The sequence below is a fragment of the Schistocerca gregaria genome, chromosome 3 (genome assembly GCF_023897955.1).
Source record: "Schistocerca gregaria isolate iqSchGreg1 chromosome 3, iqSchGreg1.2, whole genome shotgun sequence".
In the NCBI taxonomy this organism is placed as follows: domain Eukaryota; kingdom Metazoa; phylum Arthropoda; class Insecta; order Orthoptera; family Acrididae; genus Schistocerca; species Schistocerca gregaria.
This window is the reverse complement of record NC_064922.1, coordinates 276,483,648-276,499,839: the sequence shown is the minus strand read 5'-3', so window position 1 is coordinate 276,499,839 and position 16,192 is coordinate 276,483,648. Positions and strand designations below refer to the sequence as shown.

Sequence of the window (16,192 nt, the reverse complement as noted above, 5' to 3'; positions counted from 1 at the left end):
GAACTATTTGTCTTGCTGTGCCCGCTTCTAGGTGTCTAATTGCATTAGCCTGTTTGGGTATTTTTGCAATTTCGCCATGAGTGTCATCACGTAACGTTTTGATATTTCTCTGTGTGTCGTCACGCACCGCTTTTATTTCGGTCCGACTGTCATCCTGCAATGTCTGCACGTCCACTTGGACCTTGTCTATATCTGTACTTAATTGCGTGTGACCTGTTACTATATTTTCGATCACGTCTTGGGATTCTTTTGCCTCTTCTTCAATGTTTCTTTCAATTGTTTCTGCATTAAACCCACGTATCTGTTGTTGCGGTTGTTTCGCTGTTTCCTCACGCTGCTCAGATATCTGCTGTTGTAGTGTTTCATCTGTTGTTTGATCTCTCGGTTTTGTATCGTTATGGTGCACGTTAACTGGAGGAGAATTTTCGACAAATTTATGGGTCCTCCACCTCTTCTTACAGCGCGCTTCCTTCTGCATTTAGATTCTCGTGTCTGCCCACAGCTCACTGCAGTGAACCATGCGGTGACACATTTCGACTTTCATTGCCCGTACTCGGTTTCGAGGTAGATCTTATTACATGTACTATGGATTCTACGTATTAAAGACGTTCCCCGTCTTCCTGCACATCTGCATTATGTTGGTCGCCGCTTACGGCGCCGTGTTGCCCTGTATTTATGTCCAGCTGTAACCCCTGATCTATTTCTCACGGCATTGCGTCATCTGTTGTTCCGTCGTGAGGTTCTCGTATGTTGTCTTGTTGCGTGTCAATCGCAGTCGGTCAAGGTCCCGATCTGCCATTGCTAATCTCTCTGATTTCCGTCTTTGCAGTTTTAACTGATGCACCCTACCTCGCCTAATCATGCGATCATACGAGCTTACTCGCTTCATAAAATTATTACATTCATCCTTTCTCTACTGTTCATAGTTCCCTTACCAGTTCTGGAAGAACCAACTTATCAACGCTGTGTCAGCCACCTGTGTGCTTGCAAGAAAACCTTAAAGCTAACAATAGCTTTACAAATATACTGTGGGGATACAACGTACGTCTCTCAGTTCATTGCATGTTTCTGTCTCCCTACTGACTTGTGATATACAACATAAGAATTTAATAAGAAAGAAAAGTTTGAGAGTATATTTTTCTGGCCTACTAATTAAATGTGGCTGACCACCTTTTTCATGGTATTTTACCATCCTGGCTGGGTCACCATTATCTAACATTTGTGAAACTGGTTCCGATCTGTCTTCCTACCACAGTCGTGCAAGGACGCTCTTTGAGTGTTTTAGGAATTTGATGTTGAACCTACGGCCTGAAAGGTAGAAAGATACCATCCCACGCATGCTTGGTTCAGAAGAGCGCAGCAGTGAGGACAGTGATGTAAGCAGACATTGATCTCAACGTCGGTTACAATGCACTCCCGGTAAAGGAAATGTTATCGCTAACAGAAATTAGTGTATGGGTTCAGGCGTAACTGTATGTCATTAAAATATGAAAATCTGAGATTTTCGTTATTAGGGTTTATTTTTACTCCAAGGATGACTTCATGCCACATTATAATACGAACAGGATGGTAAAATATAGCTATGGGGTGTTCACAACTGTGAAACGAAATTCCTAATTATTCCAAGGTTCCTTAATAGTAAGATGGCTGATGATCATGTCTGGGGGTCGATACAAACAAATTAAACACAATTCAAAAATTTTCAAGTGTGCTTGAATTCCTAAGGTACCAAACTACTGACGTCTTCGGCCCCTAGACTTAAACATTACTTAGTTTAACACACACACCCATGCCCAAAGGAGGACTTGAACCTCCATCGGGAGGGGCAACGTAATCCATGACATGGCGCCTCAAACAGTGCGCCTGAATACAATTAGGACCAGAGATACCAAAAATTGAACTGGGGTCGGTGAAGAGCAATCAAAAAGAGGAACATAGTTAATTCCATGACTTAAGCGTACAAAGCACTCTACAGTGGCTGATCAGTTCTTTTTGTTAAAGTGGATACATCACGTTCCCACTTCAATTAAGCCCGACAATCATTAATATGTTTAACTACAGATCTGTAGCTGAATGTACAAAAAAAAAAAAAAAATAGGAGGGACAGAGATTCCGACAGTTGTGAGTGTCAATTTAATATAATTTGCTGTCGTAGCGCGAGCGCACTTGTTTACCTTTCGTCAGCGGCGGCAGTGGCGGTTGTCGGCGCGAGATGTGAACCTGAGAATCTATTGTAAATCTGTCTTAACGGCTAAACCCCAGTCTGATACATTTCCTATGGTTTTTGGTGAAGCCTAGTTGTCTCGTAGATTAATTAACTGGCAAGGTACATGTAATTTGGCTGGGATAGCGCATACGTCGTTTCCCTCAAATCGTTCGCTAGCGTTAACTCTCAGTGCTCGGAGCAATTCTGCATACTAGGAGGCTTTGCAGTTTAACTCCTTACGAGTTAAGACGCGCCTGTGAACAGATGTTCACATAATGACTCTCGGAATCGTCTCAGCACGATACAAGTCACCTTGCTCAGACACTCGAAGATTTGCTGTAAGAGCAAGAGTGAATTCTTCTCTCTGAATTTGCCCATATCAAAGCTGATGGTCACGCTTTTCCCTTCTGGCCATTCAGAGCGTTCGTATTTGTTATAAATACACTCACTCAAGTTTTTGTAGCCTATCACAGGCGTCGTTTCTTTCGTAGGGGAGAGTATAATATCTGCTACCTAATACTGAGACAGACATGTTTTTCTTTCATACGAATTTTAACACAGGTGGCTACAATGACTCACTAATGTTTTGAGTTGTGTTTCTGGAGATGTTCATCTGCCATTTACGGTCATGTTCCTGTAGATAGGCTTCCTGAAAGGATTTCGTTAAAAGCAGGGCCATGGCGGCTTTTGCCACCGGCGGTCTACGCAGTGCTTCATCATCTCATTGTGTCCGCTAGATATCCCACTGTGAAGTTTTTAGCCGAACACGGGAAAGACGTTTCATGGTAAAATTATTCTTACCTCAGAACTGCACCTCGCAGCTCGGGTCTGGAAAAATACTTTCGTGCAATTATTACTGTGAGTGTTAGTGGTTTATATTCATAAAATCTTGGCTTGTTCATTCGATTTGAATATCAATAAAATTCGTACAATTTCACGTAACTATGCCGTGTGACATATCGAATTAACTTGAATTGTTTCATAAATTCAATGTAAGATACACTCCTGGAAATGGAAAAAAGAACACATTGACACCGGTGTGTCAGTCCCACCATACTTGCTCCGGACACTGCGAGAGGGCTGTACAAGCAATGATCACACGCACGGCACAGCGGACACACCAGGAACCGCGGTGTTGGCCGTCGAATGGCTGCGCAGTATTTGTGCACCGCCGCCGTCAGTGTCAGCCAGTTTGCCGTGGCATACGGAGCTCCATCGCAGTCTTTAACACTGGTAGTATGCCACGACAGCATGGTCGTGAACCGTATGTGCAGTTGACGGACTTTGAGCGAGGGCGTATAGTGGGCATGCGGGAGGCGGGGTGGACGTACCGCCGAATTGCTCAACACGTTGGGCGTGAGGTCTCCACAGTACATCGATGTTGTCGCCAGTGGTCGGCGGAAGGTGCACGTGCCCGTCGACCTGGAACCGGACCGCAACGACGCACGGATGCACGCCAAGACCGTAGGATCCTACGCAGTGCCGTAGGGGACCGCACCGCCACTTCCCAGCAAATTAGGGACACTGTTGCTCCTGGGGTATCGGCGAGGACCATTCGCAACCGTCTCCATGAAGCTGGGCTACGGTCCCGTACACCGTTAGGCCGTCTTCCGCTCACGCCCCAAAATCGTGCAGCCCGCCTCCAGTGGTGTCGCGACAGGCGTGAATGGAGAGACGAATGGAGACGTGTCGTCTTCAGTGATGAGAGTCGCTTCTGCCTCGGTGCCAAAGATGTTCGTATGCGTGTTTGGCGCCGTGCAGGTGAGCGCCACAATCATGACTGCATACGACCGAGGGACACAGGGCCATCACCTGGCATCATGGTGTGGGGAGCGATCTCCTACACTGACCCGTACACGTCTGGTGATCGTCGTGGGGACACTGAATAGTGCACGGTACATCCAAACCGTCATCGAACCCATCGTTCTACCATTCCTAGACCGGCAAGGGAACTTGCTGTTCCAACAGGACAATGCACGTCCGCATGTATCCCGTGCCACCCAACGTGCTCTAGAAGGTGTAAGTCAACTACCCTGGCCAGCAAGATGTCCGGATCTGTCCCCCATTGAGCATGTTTGGAAATGGATGAAGCTTCGTCCCACGCGGTCTACACGTCCAGCACGAACGCTGTTCCAACTGAGGCGCCAGGTGGAAATGGCATGTCAAGCCGTTCCACAGGACTACATCCAGCATCTCTACGATCGTCTCCATGGGAGAATAGCAGCCTGCATTGCTGCGAAAGGTGGATATACACTGTACTAGTGCCGACATTGTGCATGCTCTGTTGCCTGTGTCTATGTGCCTGTGGTTCTGTCAGTGTGATCATGTGATGTATCTGACCTCAGGAATGTGTCAATAAAGTTTCCCCTTCCTGGGACAATGAATTCACGGTGTTCTTATTTCAGTTTCCAGGAGTGTATGTTATCTGTTTGGCACCTTGCACTACTGACAGCATAATACGCCAGTAAGTATGTATTGGCTACTACATTTCGTAGGGTCTGCACAGTATTACTGTCATAGATATTATTATTATTATTATTGGTGGCATTTCTCATACTCTAATCACTGCAAGTTGAGGTCTTTCTACGGCTGCCTTTTCACACGTAAGGAGTCCAGCAATCAAGTGATTTGCAAAAAGTAAGTACAGTGCACACATCTTAACTTAGTAGACTGTAAATAGGGTATTTTGGTGGTAATTTTGATGATGGTGTGGGGTGAATTGGATCGTGATACTAGCTCATATCATCTTTAATTTTATTCATTTAGGTATTTAACTTGATCTGATTTGGGTCATCAGGCCCTGTGTTGTATCTGAGCCGGAATCTACACATACAGCATCATAATTTACATCATAGTTACCTAATAAATAACCACTTTAATGAGAGAAATATTATTAAAGTGGTTTGAGTGCATGACGTGATGGTCTAAGGAAATTGTATTGACTATGAACTAATAAATATAATACTGGCAATACTTGTATTACTGCAGCTGTTGCCATCGATAGTGATAACAGCAATAAAATAATAATAATAATAATAATAATAACGGTACTGGCATATCACTCAGGGAGAATGTTCTCAGAAGGGTTGGTAACCACTGGTCTAAATTTACTAATCGGCCGAACTTCACAGCATCATACTCCACCTATAGAAATGAATAATATGAGCTACTTTTCCCTTTTCAGTGTCGCTTTGATTTCCTTCCCATGAACGTTTGTTCACGCTATACAAAACCTCGAACAGTATGTATTCCATCTACTTTTTCATTTCCACATACCGTCCCCCACGCTAAACCTGCATCAACTTCCTAATAGTCTATCGTCTCCCATACTGGATACCTTCCCTGTGTTACACTTCCAGTAAATTTGACACCAATAACCCAGTTGTTTCATTCCTGATTTGTCAAGTCCGTACTCTGCTGCAGTTATACTGTCAAATCCACATAAACTTATGTCTGCGTACTTTCACACGTCCTAACGCAGTTCTCATACTTTAATATGAGATCTGCTCTGAGATCCTTCCGTATTCAATGTAGCACTTCTTTTCCTCCCCATGCCATGAATGCTTCCCTGCACGATACGAGGGTTCGTTTTTATTTTAAGCTACAACTCAGAGTATTCTATTAACCCCCAATTAATTACTACTAAAAACGAAAACTTTGGAACTCCAACCGTTCAAGGCTTTTATTACGCCAGTAACAAGCGTTTTTTTCAATACATGCATGTAGACATTATTCATATAAACTTCTGGTTATTGGTATTCCTTGACACCATGGGGGAAGTAGAAGACTCGTTTCTGCCTTTGACTACTTTGCCCATCAAGACACCCAAGTACATCATGTACTCTCTTAAAATGTCATGCAAATGATAAAATACACAAGACACGACCTCTCCCCTAATAAATTCTCTTACATAATAATTAAAACTTTATGTTCTGAACTATTATTATGAATAACAAAAATGCATATAATGCTACTAATAAAGCTTGATCATCTATATTCAAAATTAGCACTAGATTTCACTTCCACTATCGTTTCCTGACACTGGCTATCTCCTCCCTTTTCAAACTACTTTGTTTGGTATTGTTACCTCCATCATTTCCATTCCACTTGCTACCCCAAATATCGCCCAGCTAAAATCCACATCACCTACCTCTCACTTCTTCCTGAAAATTATCCCTATGTCTCATCTAAGGCAACGGCCTTGCCGCAGTGGAAACACTGGTTCCCGTCAGATCACCGAAGTTAAGCGATGTCGGGCGTGGCCGGTACTTGGATGGGTGACCGTACGGGTCACCATGCACTGTTGCCATTTTTCGGGTTGCACTCAGCCTCGTGATGCCAATTGAGAAGCTACTCGACTGAATAGTAGCGGCTCCGGTCAAAGAAAACCATCACAACGACTAGAAGAGTGGTGTGCTGACCACACGCCCCTCCTATCCGCATCCTCTACTGAGGATGACACGGCGGTCGGATGGTCCCGAGGGGCCACTTGTGGCCTGAAGACGGAGTGCATTTCTCATCTTGGCTCGTTTCGTGACAGTCTCGATAGTACATACTGACAGCAGCGTTTGTGTATGTTAAAAAAATAATCGGTATTTTATCTTTATGAACTGTAACTTAGAAACGACGTGTAATTTTAACACTTTTCCTGACGTGTTTAATTCATAATAGTTTAAATCGCTCTGACTAATGAAGGTACTAAGAGTTAGTGCTGACAGACCAACCATGGCTCATCTATTAAAGGTGCTGTGAAATAACAGAAATGAAAACTGTTCCAGTATATCATCACCATCACAAGAACTCAAAGGGAAATTCCTATTGAAGGATAGTGACATAGTACTATTAAGCTTTTCAATAACACCTCAAGGCCGGACTAACATACAGGCTAAGTAGCAGGACAGGGGCTAGAGCGCCAAAACCGCGATCGACCATCGCCTTTTCACTAGAAGTGGACAAAAAATTACATTTAATTTGAAAAAAATGGAAGGAAAACACAGTCTGTGGCTGTGGAAGCAGCTGTCTTGAAAATGTCTTTCAATAACCGCATCCCGAGGAGTGGACTCCCGTTGCCAGGTTGGAGACGTCCACCTACAGCGCCTTTTACTCTCACTGCAGCGCAGCAGTTCGCCTCTAGCTGCATGGGTTTCGGATCTCTCAATTTAAGGCCAGCACAGCTGGGCGAGATATGCAGTCGGCGGCATTGCATTCTGTTCATTGTTGAGTTCGGTTGGAGGGCTATTGTTGACGTTTTTGGTCACACCTGATGTACAACTGATGATTATTTTCTTTTTCTGGAACCACAGTCATGTAAAATTTTGGAAAAGAAATGTCCTCAATTTGAATGTCTGTAATGTATTTATTTCACTTTCTAGATTTCTGTATTAGGCTATTTTATGTGTTACAACAACAAAAATTATCCAACTCTCACAGTAACGTACAAGACAATTAGGTTATATAACGCGATATTTATTTTTCCACAATGACTTTCTCACAAGTCAAATTATCGTTGACGTTGTTACAGGTAAGGCCGAAATCTAGACATGACGGACAGGAAATTTGGGTAATTTATTCAAGAAAAGAGCTTCACAAAGAGCTTCTATAATACGTTGGTCCACCTCTGGCCCATATGCAAGCAATTAATCCTCCTGAGCTATGTCGTACCAACCCAATTGGCACGTTACAGCGTCAAAATTCTGAGCTGGTTCGAGAGCCACCCTGGAATTATGTTTCAGCAATAACACGCCCGCCTTCACACGGCGTGAGTTTGTACTGCTTGTCTCCGTGCTTTCCAAATCCTGTCTAGGCCAGCAAGGTCGCTGGATCTCTCACCAACGTGGAACGCTTGGAAAGTTAAGGGCAGGCACGCCAACCTGCTCGGAATTTTGACGATCTAACGCTCCAAACTGGACAGAAAATGGCACGATATCCCTCGAAGGGACATCCAACTACTCAGTCAACCAATGTCAATCACAATAACTGCTTGCATAAGGTCCAGAGGTGGACCAATGCATTTTGTGTTGCATTTTGTGAGCTCTTAATCTTGAATAAGTCATCCAGTTTCCTTCGTGGTGTGTCATTTTTTTCTTGTCTTACAGTGTTTATTGTCAAGTGGAGGAGATATCGTTTTGTAAATGCTGTATATTTGTCACAAATCGATTGCTTTGGATGTAAGTTTGTCATCATTGAATGTTTAACTATTAACATTTTGTAAAGGAGCAGTCCTTCGCAGAGGATGAGCAGCGTGAATAAAGTATATGACGCACAAAAAACCGAAAAAGCTTTGTACTGAACAGGAAACGAAAATAATAAATTCGTCGAATATTTTTCTAAGTGTGAAAATCTTACTACTAGCGAACGGATGGTTAATATTTGTTTGAAAAGTCAAGATGAAATTTTAAAACCGTTTGATGATAGCGTTGGTCAGTGAAATGCATGACGACATTAGTGATAGAGTTAGTATTTATCCACGATGTTCTCAAGCAGGACGCCCTCGACCTGGACTGCTGGAGTTCGGCAGAAGTCAGTCGACTTCGGCCGCTAGTGTTTTGTGTACAGCTGCTGCCAACATTAAACGAGCTAAAATACAGAAGTTGTGCCTCCAGCAGTGGTTAGGAAGTGGCTGTCACGCCACGCGAGTGTAAGCTCACCATTTTTGTTATAAACGAGTTGCTCAATTTCGAGAGATGTTATACCATAAGAAGTAAATTTCATAGGTGACACTAAAAGCTTCTTATGTCCCAAAAAATTTATGTTTACCCACTCAGTGCATACATATCATAAAAATTGGTGACTGTGTGTTTCACATCTCCTTCGGAACCAGTTGGCCCAAACTTGTTCCACATGTACCTAGCTGTGAGGCAACAATCGTTTTGGTGGTAAGCACCAGCCACCTATCAAAGGGGTGTGGATGAAAAAGAAGCGTATTGTATAGTACTGTATTGTATGGAACGGGGAACCAAGAAATGACGGAGAGGTTACGTCCACCTCGTAGCCCTCAGTAGTTCACAACCCCACAACAGGCTACAGCAGTCCACTCAACCCACCGCCGCCCCACACCGAACCCAGGGTTATTGTGCGGTTCTGCCTCCCAGTGGATCCCCCGGGAACTTCCCACACCAGACGCGTATAACCCCAAATGTTTGCGTGGTAGAGTAATTATGGTGTACGCGTACGTGCAGACAGCGTTTGTGCAGCAATCGCCGACACATTGTAACTGAGGCAGAATAAGGAGAACCAGCCCACATTCGCCGACGCAGATGGATAACCGCTTTAAAAATCATCCACAGACTGGCTGGCACACCGGACGTCGACATTAATCCGCCGAGCAGGTTCGATCCATGGATCGACACGCCTTCCCGCCTGGAAAACCGCTAACCGGGCGGGCAATGGAAGCGTTGTCCGTGACTGGTGAATTCCCAGACATCCACTATTTGAGACGGAGAGGACTTAGCGACTTGCAACAAACTTGGAACATAATTTGAAACCTTTATGTAACTTTTTCTCGCTGACATCCTCTACAAAGTGATGAAAGGAAAAGTATTCATCGTGTACTATTTTTCTGTTAGTGCAGTAAAAGTACCGCATGAAGCATGACGTTATAATTTATTACCTCTCTACTACTAACTGTATTCGCTACATATTCTCCAGATAGTATGCAAATACAGCACTCTATGTAAGTGCAAAATAATGTCACTGTACAACGCATAACTCAGGAAATATGACATCATAAACAATGTAATAAGTGAAACACTGCCGCACCCTCCGTTACTTCCTTGCCACTAATTCTATTCCCAATACATTTCGCAGACAGTATTCACATATGCTGCTGAATATACCTAGAGTGTTATATCATTGTACGATTCATAGTTCAAGAGATATGGCGTCGTTAACAATGAGATCCGTGAGAAACCGCCACATCATGCATGACATTTAAATTTACTTTGTTGCTGCCCAGTTGATTCGCAGCATATTTCGCAGAATGTATCCACATATGCTGCTGAATTTACCTGCAAAATTACATCATTTTTAAACACATACTTTAGGAGATATGACGTCATATAAATTAAGTAGAAGGCTAGAGGTGTTGACACACAGCTATAAGTAAATAACTGGGCAACACCGTGTTTCGCTGTTAGCATGTGAATAAAAACTGTTTTCTCTAGATACAGACAGAGCTGTCGCTACACGTCTGCTTACGGCTTCTCTAAGTCGTGTGGCGCAACCAACGCTGTATCATTTGAGAGATACAGAGGTGAACGAGTGTGCCGGGACTTACCCCAGTTCACTGCTACTAGCCCCACGACATCACAACGCACCTGTGCGCAGCATACACATATTGCGCCATAATCTAAGAAAGAAATTAAAAACTATGTAGCTTTCCCAAACTTTGTCAATATATACTTCATTATATTCATGTTTAAAATGGTAAATCTCAGAGTGATCATATGAATGTCTTTCCCTTAATACATTGTTTCAAGACAAAATAAGTGGTGCTAAATAGTAAAGCTAGGAAGCCAAAAGTTGTTCAGAATCTGCAAATGTATGTCACAATCAACTGTTACAAGTCTCAACTTGATCGGACAAATAGTTTGGTCAATATCGGCGTTCTTAGAAAAAATGGAAGGAGCTAAAAATTAGACTTAGAAAGATGAAAATTGGTATGAAGCGCCAGTCTGATATGAAAAACCTTGACTATGTGACCCCATTACGCCACCTTTAATAGTTTTCGAGTAATTTACTGAAAATTTGAAATATGACAGAAAGTTCTTTTTACAGAACCTGATGAAACCCATTAAACAATATAGCTATAACAAGCTTCAAGGCTTTGATGTAAATAACAATCAATACAAGGTCTCTTAAAGATGTTGTTCAGATGTCATGGTCTATTGTTGGTTACGTGCGAAACTTCTAGGTGGCGAAATTTAAATGTAGGCGATCTGAAACATTTCCTGTGATTAAAGCCAACTTAACCCCCTTCATTAAAAAAAAATTACGAAGATCTTAAATTGATTAGTGAGGGAGTTTTTAAAGTAATATGTGTCCATGAAAGTGGCAATTTAGTGGCTTAGAGCGGATGACGGCAGATGTTCCCTTCGGCCGTCCGCTGCGCCCATATATAAATACGGCCTGAGAGTCAGTGACAGTAACTACCGCACCCAGCTATCAATCGGTCCGCGCAGTCAAACGCCGTCTCACGCCCTGCCTCGAATGACGTCCAAGCCAGGCTGCTACTAAACGCGTGTTTTCGGTACAAATATTAAGTGACCTAGAGAGGATTGTACACCGTCCTGCATCGCTTAAATTTCGCGGAAGTAATTGATTGTGTGAAGTCCCTAATGTTGACTAAAGTGGTGAGATTGTTTTCCACTTTTGTGGCGAGCAATTAACTTTGATTATTAGAAGTCAGGGTAAAAGACCGTTTAATTGGAACTTATTGTAGAAGTCGCCTCCGAACTGCTATTAGTGCTGTTTATGGCAGGAATATTATTATTGCTATTATCAGAAATATTACTAAGTTTTGCGTATGAATTTTTTCTAAATACATTCTTCAGTTACAACTCAGAACTGTCATTCATAATCTTAGTTCCTGATTTCGCTGAATAAATAGAGAGTAGAAGCATTTCTTGCAGTGTGTACAAGAAGAATGTGGACTTGCAGACTGGAAACTGTGGTCAGTTTGTTCTCCATCGCTTTCTGGCTGATTGCAAAATTGTTTTCAGGATCTCGTAAAAAACGGCGCCACCGCCCCACAAGCAGACCAGTCACAAAACAGCACACGACAAAAAGAGGGAAGTAACATGTTTGTACGACATATTGGTAGGTTTATGCGACGCAGCGGTAGGTTCTGCTGGATAATATACAAAACGGACTTGGTTCACTTTGACACTGAACTCTCCATTAACGAACAAAAACAAACGAGTTGCGGGCAAAGGGGCTGTGATGAACGTCTCTGGCTTAATGCACTGTCATCTACAAATCCATCCCTGCCTGAAACAGTGTGTGCTGGCCTTAAGACGGAGGAAGCTACATCCATCCAGCGCTGCAGTGGGAGTGTGGGAGTAACGCGGTGTAGAAAGGACGCCTCCAACCAAAGTCTTGTGGGTGGTGTTGCTCCAACCCCGCAACGGCAGCGGCTGGGCGGTTCGCGGGATGCGGTTATTGCAGGCGCCAGACGCTGCGTGCACCACCGCCGTCTCCGCCGCTGCCGACGCCGACGCCGCCTCCGCCACAGCCTTTGCAGGTCGCGGCTGCGACGCCAAATTGAGTTTTCTGCGCCGCCACCGAGTCTCGCTCTGCGCGGATGCCGGTAATTGCTATTTAGATTTGCGGTTTCTACTCATAAACTTGGGACGCTCCGAGCGCCGTAGAAAAATAATGAGAAAAGGACGGGAAGGAAGGGAAAAGGGGGCGGAGGAACGCGGAGAGTGGGTTAAGGTATTCCGAGCCGGCTGGCTACAAGAGCGGCTTAAGATATTATTAATAACTTTATTTTAGAGAACTTGTTGACATCCGTATATTGCCTCCCTGTAGCAATGTTACTCACCGTCGGTACAGGCTGGAGGCAGAGATGTTATTACCGCTAGAAAAAGGTGGAGAATGGAGGGACGAAAATGAGAATCGGCAGAAATAAGTAATAGAGGAGTCTCTGCAGATACAGAACTGCTATTTCGGGTGGTATTGATTCACAGATTATGTATCAGATGAGGGCAACATTTCATTTCCAGTACTGTCTCTGAGTTACAGAGACAGGGTCATGTAAATATCGGCAGATTCTGTTCCATTCCTTATTTTACGATTCACTATTTGATTATTTTTGTATACTGATTGAATTGCTTCAGGTCAGAAATTTGCGTAGAAATTCCGCTCACTTAGTAATAAGGTAGCTCTTGATACAGTGTTTCTCCAGCATATTCTACCCAACTGTGGGCCTGTTACGAGAGGTGAATGATGATTCACATATATTCTTAAAAAAAAAATAGACGAATCATTTGCCTTGATGGCCAACCAACCATATTATACTTCCACTTTATTATGTATTAACTGAATACCCGTCGTTGCCTGGATATGTATTTATTATAATTATTTTATGACCTGCTTGTCCCTCTCTCCCTAACCATCTCCTCTTGCCTCTTTCCTATCCATCTCCTCCTCCACCATATCTTTATCCATCTACACTACTGACGATTAAAATAGCTACCCCACGAAGATCTACATCTATATCTACATCCATACCTGACAGTGTATGGCGGAGGGTACCCTGAGTACCTCTATCGGTTCTTCCTTCTATTCCAGTCTCGTATTGTACGTGGAAAGAAGGATTGTCGGTATGCTTCTGTGTGGGCTCTAACCTCTCTGATTTTATCCTCATGGTCTCTTCGCGAGATATACGTAGGAGGGAGCAATATACTCCTTGGCTCTTCGGTGAAGGTATGTTCTCGAAACTTTAACAAAAGCCCGTACCGAGCTACTGAGCGTCTCTCCTGCAGAGTCTTCCACTGGAGTTTGTCTATCATCTCCTTAACGCTTCCGCGATTACTAAATGATCCTGTAACGAAGCGCGTTGCTCTCCGTTGGATCTTCTCTATCTCTTCTATCAACCCTATCTGGTACGGATCCCACACTGTTGAGCAGTATTCAAGCAGTGGGCGAACAAGCGTACCGTAACCTACTTCCTTTGTTTTCGGATTGCCTTTCCTTAGGATTTTTCCAATGAATCTCAGTCTGGCATCTGCTTTACCGACGATCAACTTTATAAGATCATTCCATTTTAAATCACTCCTAATGCGTACTCCCAGATAATTTATGGAATTAACTGCTTCCAGTTGCTGACCTGCTATTTTGTAGCTAAATGATAAGGGATCTATCTTTCTATGTATTCGCAGCACATTACACTTGTCTACATTGAGATTCAATTGCCATTCCCTGCACCATGCGTCAATTCGCTGTAGATCCTCCTGCATTTCAGTGCAATTTTTCATTGTTGCAACCTCTCGATACACCACAGCATCATCTGCAAAAAGCCTCAGTGAACTTCCGATTTCATCCACCAGGTCATATATGTATATTGTGAATAGCAACGGTCCTGTGACACTCCCCTGCAGCACAACTGAAATCACTCTTACTTCGGAAGACTTCTCTCCATTGGGAATGACATGCTGCGTTCTGTTATCTAGGAACTCCTCAATCCAATCACACGATTGGTCTGATAGTCCGTATGCTCTTACTTTGTTCATTAAACGACTGTGGGGAACTGTGTCAAACGCCTTGTGGAAGTCAAGAAACACGGCATCTACCTGTGAACCCGTGTCTTTGGCCCACAGAGTCTCGTGGACGAATAGAGCGAGCTGGGTTTCACACGAACGTCTTTTTCGAAACCCATGCTGATTCTTACAGACTAGATTTCTAGTCTCCAGAAAAGTCATTATACTCGAACATAAAACGTGTTCCAAAATTCTACAACTGATCGACGTTGGAGACATAGGTCTATAGTTCTGCACATCTGTTCGACGTCCCTTCTTGAAAACGGCGATGACCTGTGCCCTTCTCCAATCCTTTGGAACGCTTCGCTCTTCTAGAGATCTACGGTACACCGCTGCAAGAAGGCGTGCAAGTTCCTTTGCGTACTCTGTGCAAAATCGAACTGGTATCCCATCAGGTCCAGCGGCCTTTCCACTTTTGAGCAATTTCAATTGTTTCTCTATCCCTCTATCGTGTATTTCGATATCTACCATTCTGTCATCTGTGCGACAATCTAGAGAAGGAACTACAGTGCGACGCCGTTGGGATCCAACACGGCGTTCCTTATTACCCTCCTGAACCCATCGATTCCATATTCTGCTAACAGTCATTGGATGTCGACCAACGCTATAGGCAATGTCGCGATACGATAATCCGCAATCGTGATAGGTTACAATCCGAGCTTTATCAAAGTCGGGAAACAGCTTTGGAAGAGGACATTTCGTATTTCGGCCTTTAGTCTGTCATCCTCTGTTTAAGTACCATTTTGATCACAGAGTGTCTGGACATTTTGTTTTGATCCACCTACCGCTTTGACTTAGGATCAAAATTTCTTACGATTTTCTGCCAAGTCAGTACATAGAACTTTACTTTCGAATTCACTGAACGCCTCTCGCATAGCCCTCCTCACACTACATTTAGCTTCGCGTAATTTTTGTTTGTCTGCAAGGCATTGGCTATGTTTCTGATTGCTGTGAAGTTTCCTTTGCTTCCGCAATAGTTTTCTAACTCGATTGTTGTACCACGGTGGCTCTTTTCCATCTCTTACGATCTTGCTTGGCACATATTCATGACGTGCTACAGGCGCGAATTTTAACGGACAGTAAGAAGATGCTGTGATTTGGATATGATTAGCTTTTCAGCATTCACACAAATTTGGCGCCGATGGCGACACCTACAACGTGCTGACATGAGGAAAGTTTCCAGCCGATTTCTCATACACAAACAGCAGTTGACCGACGTTTCCAGGTGAAACGTTGTTGTGATGCTTCGTGTAAGGACGAGAAATGCGTACCATCACGTTCCCGACTTTGATAAAGGTCGGATTGTAGCGTATCGCGATTGCGGATTATCGTATCGCGACATTGCTGCTCGCGTTGGTCGAGATCCAATGACTGTTAGCAGAATATGGAATCGATGGGTTCAGGAGGGTAATACGGAACGCCGTGCTGGATCCCAACAGCGTCGTATCACAAGCAGTCGAGGTGACAGGCATCTTATCCGCATAGTTGTAACGGATCGTGCAGCCACGTCTCGATCCATGGGTCAACGGATGGGGACGTTTTCAAGACAACAACCATCTGCACGAACGGTTCGACGAGTTTGCAGCTGCATGAACTATCAGCTCGGAGACCATGACTGCGGTTACCCTCTACGCTGCATCACAGACAGGAGCGTCTGCGATGGTGTACTCAACGACGAAGCTGGGTGCACGGATGGGAAAACGTAATTTTTTCGGATGAATCCAGG

General features: G+C 43.8%; 1 pseudogene; it reads left to right on the top strand.

The window, feature by feature from the left end:
• Positions 1-6,397: 6,397 nt before the first annotated feature.
• Positions 6,398-6,515, top strand: LOC126356582 (5S ribosomal RNA; annotated as a pseudogene).
• Positions 6,516-16,192: the final 9,677 nt, after the last annotated feature.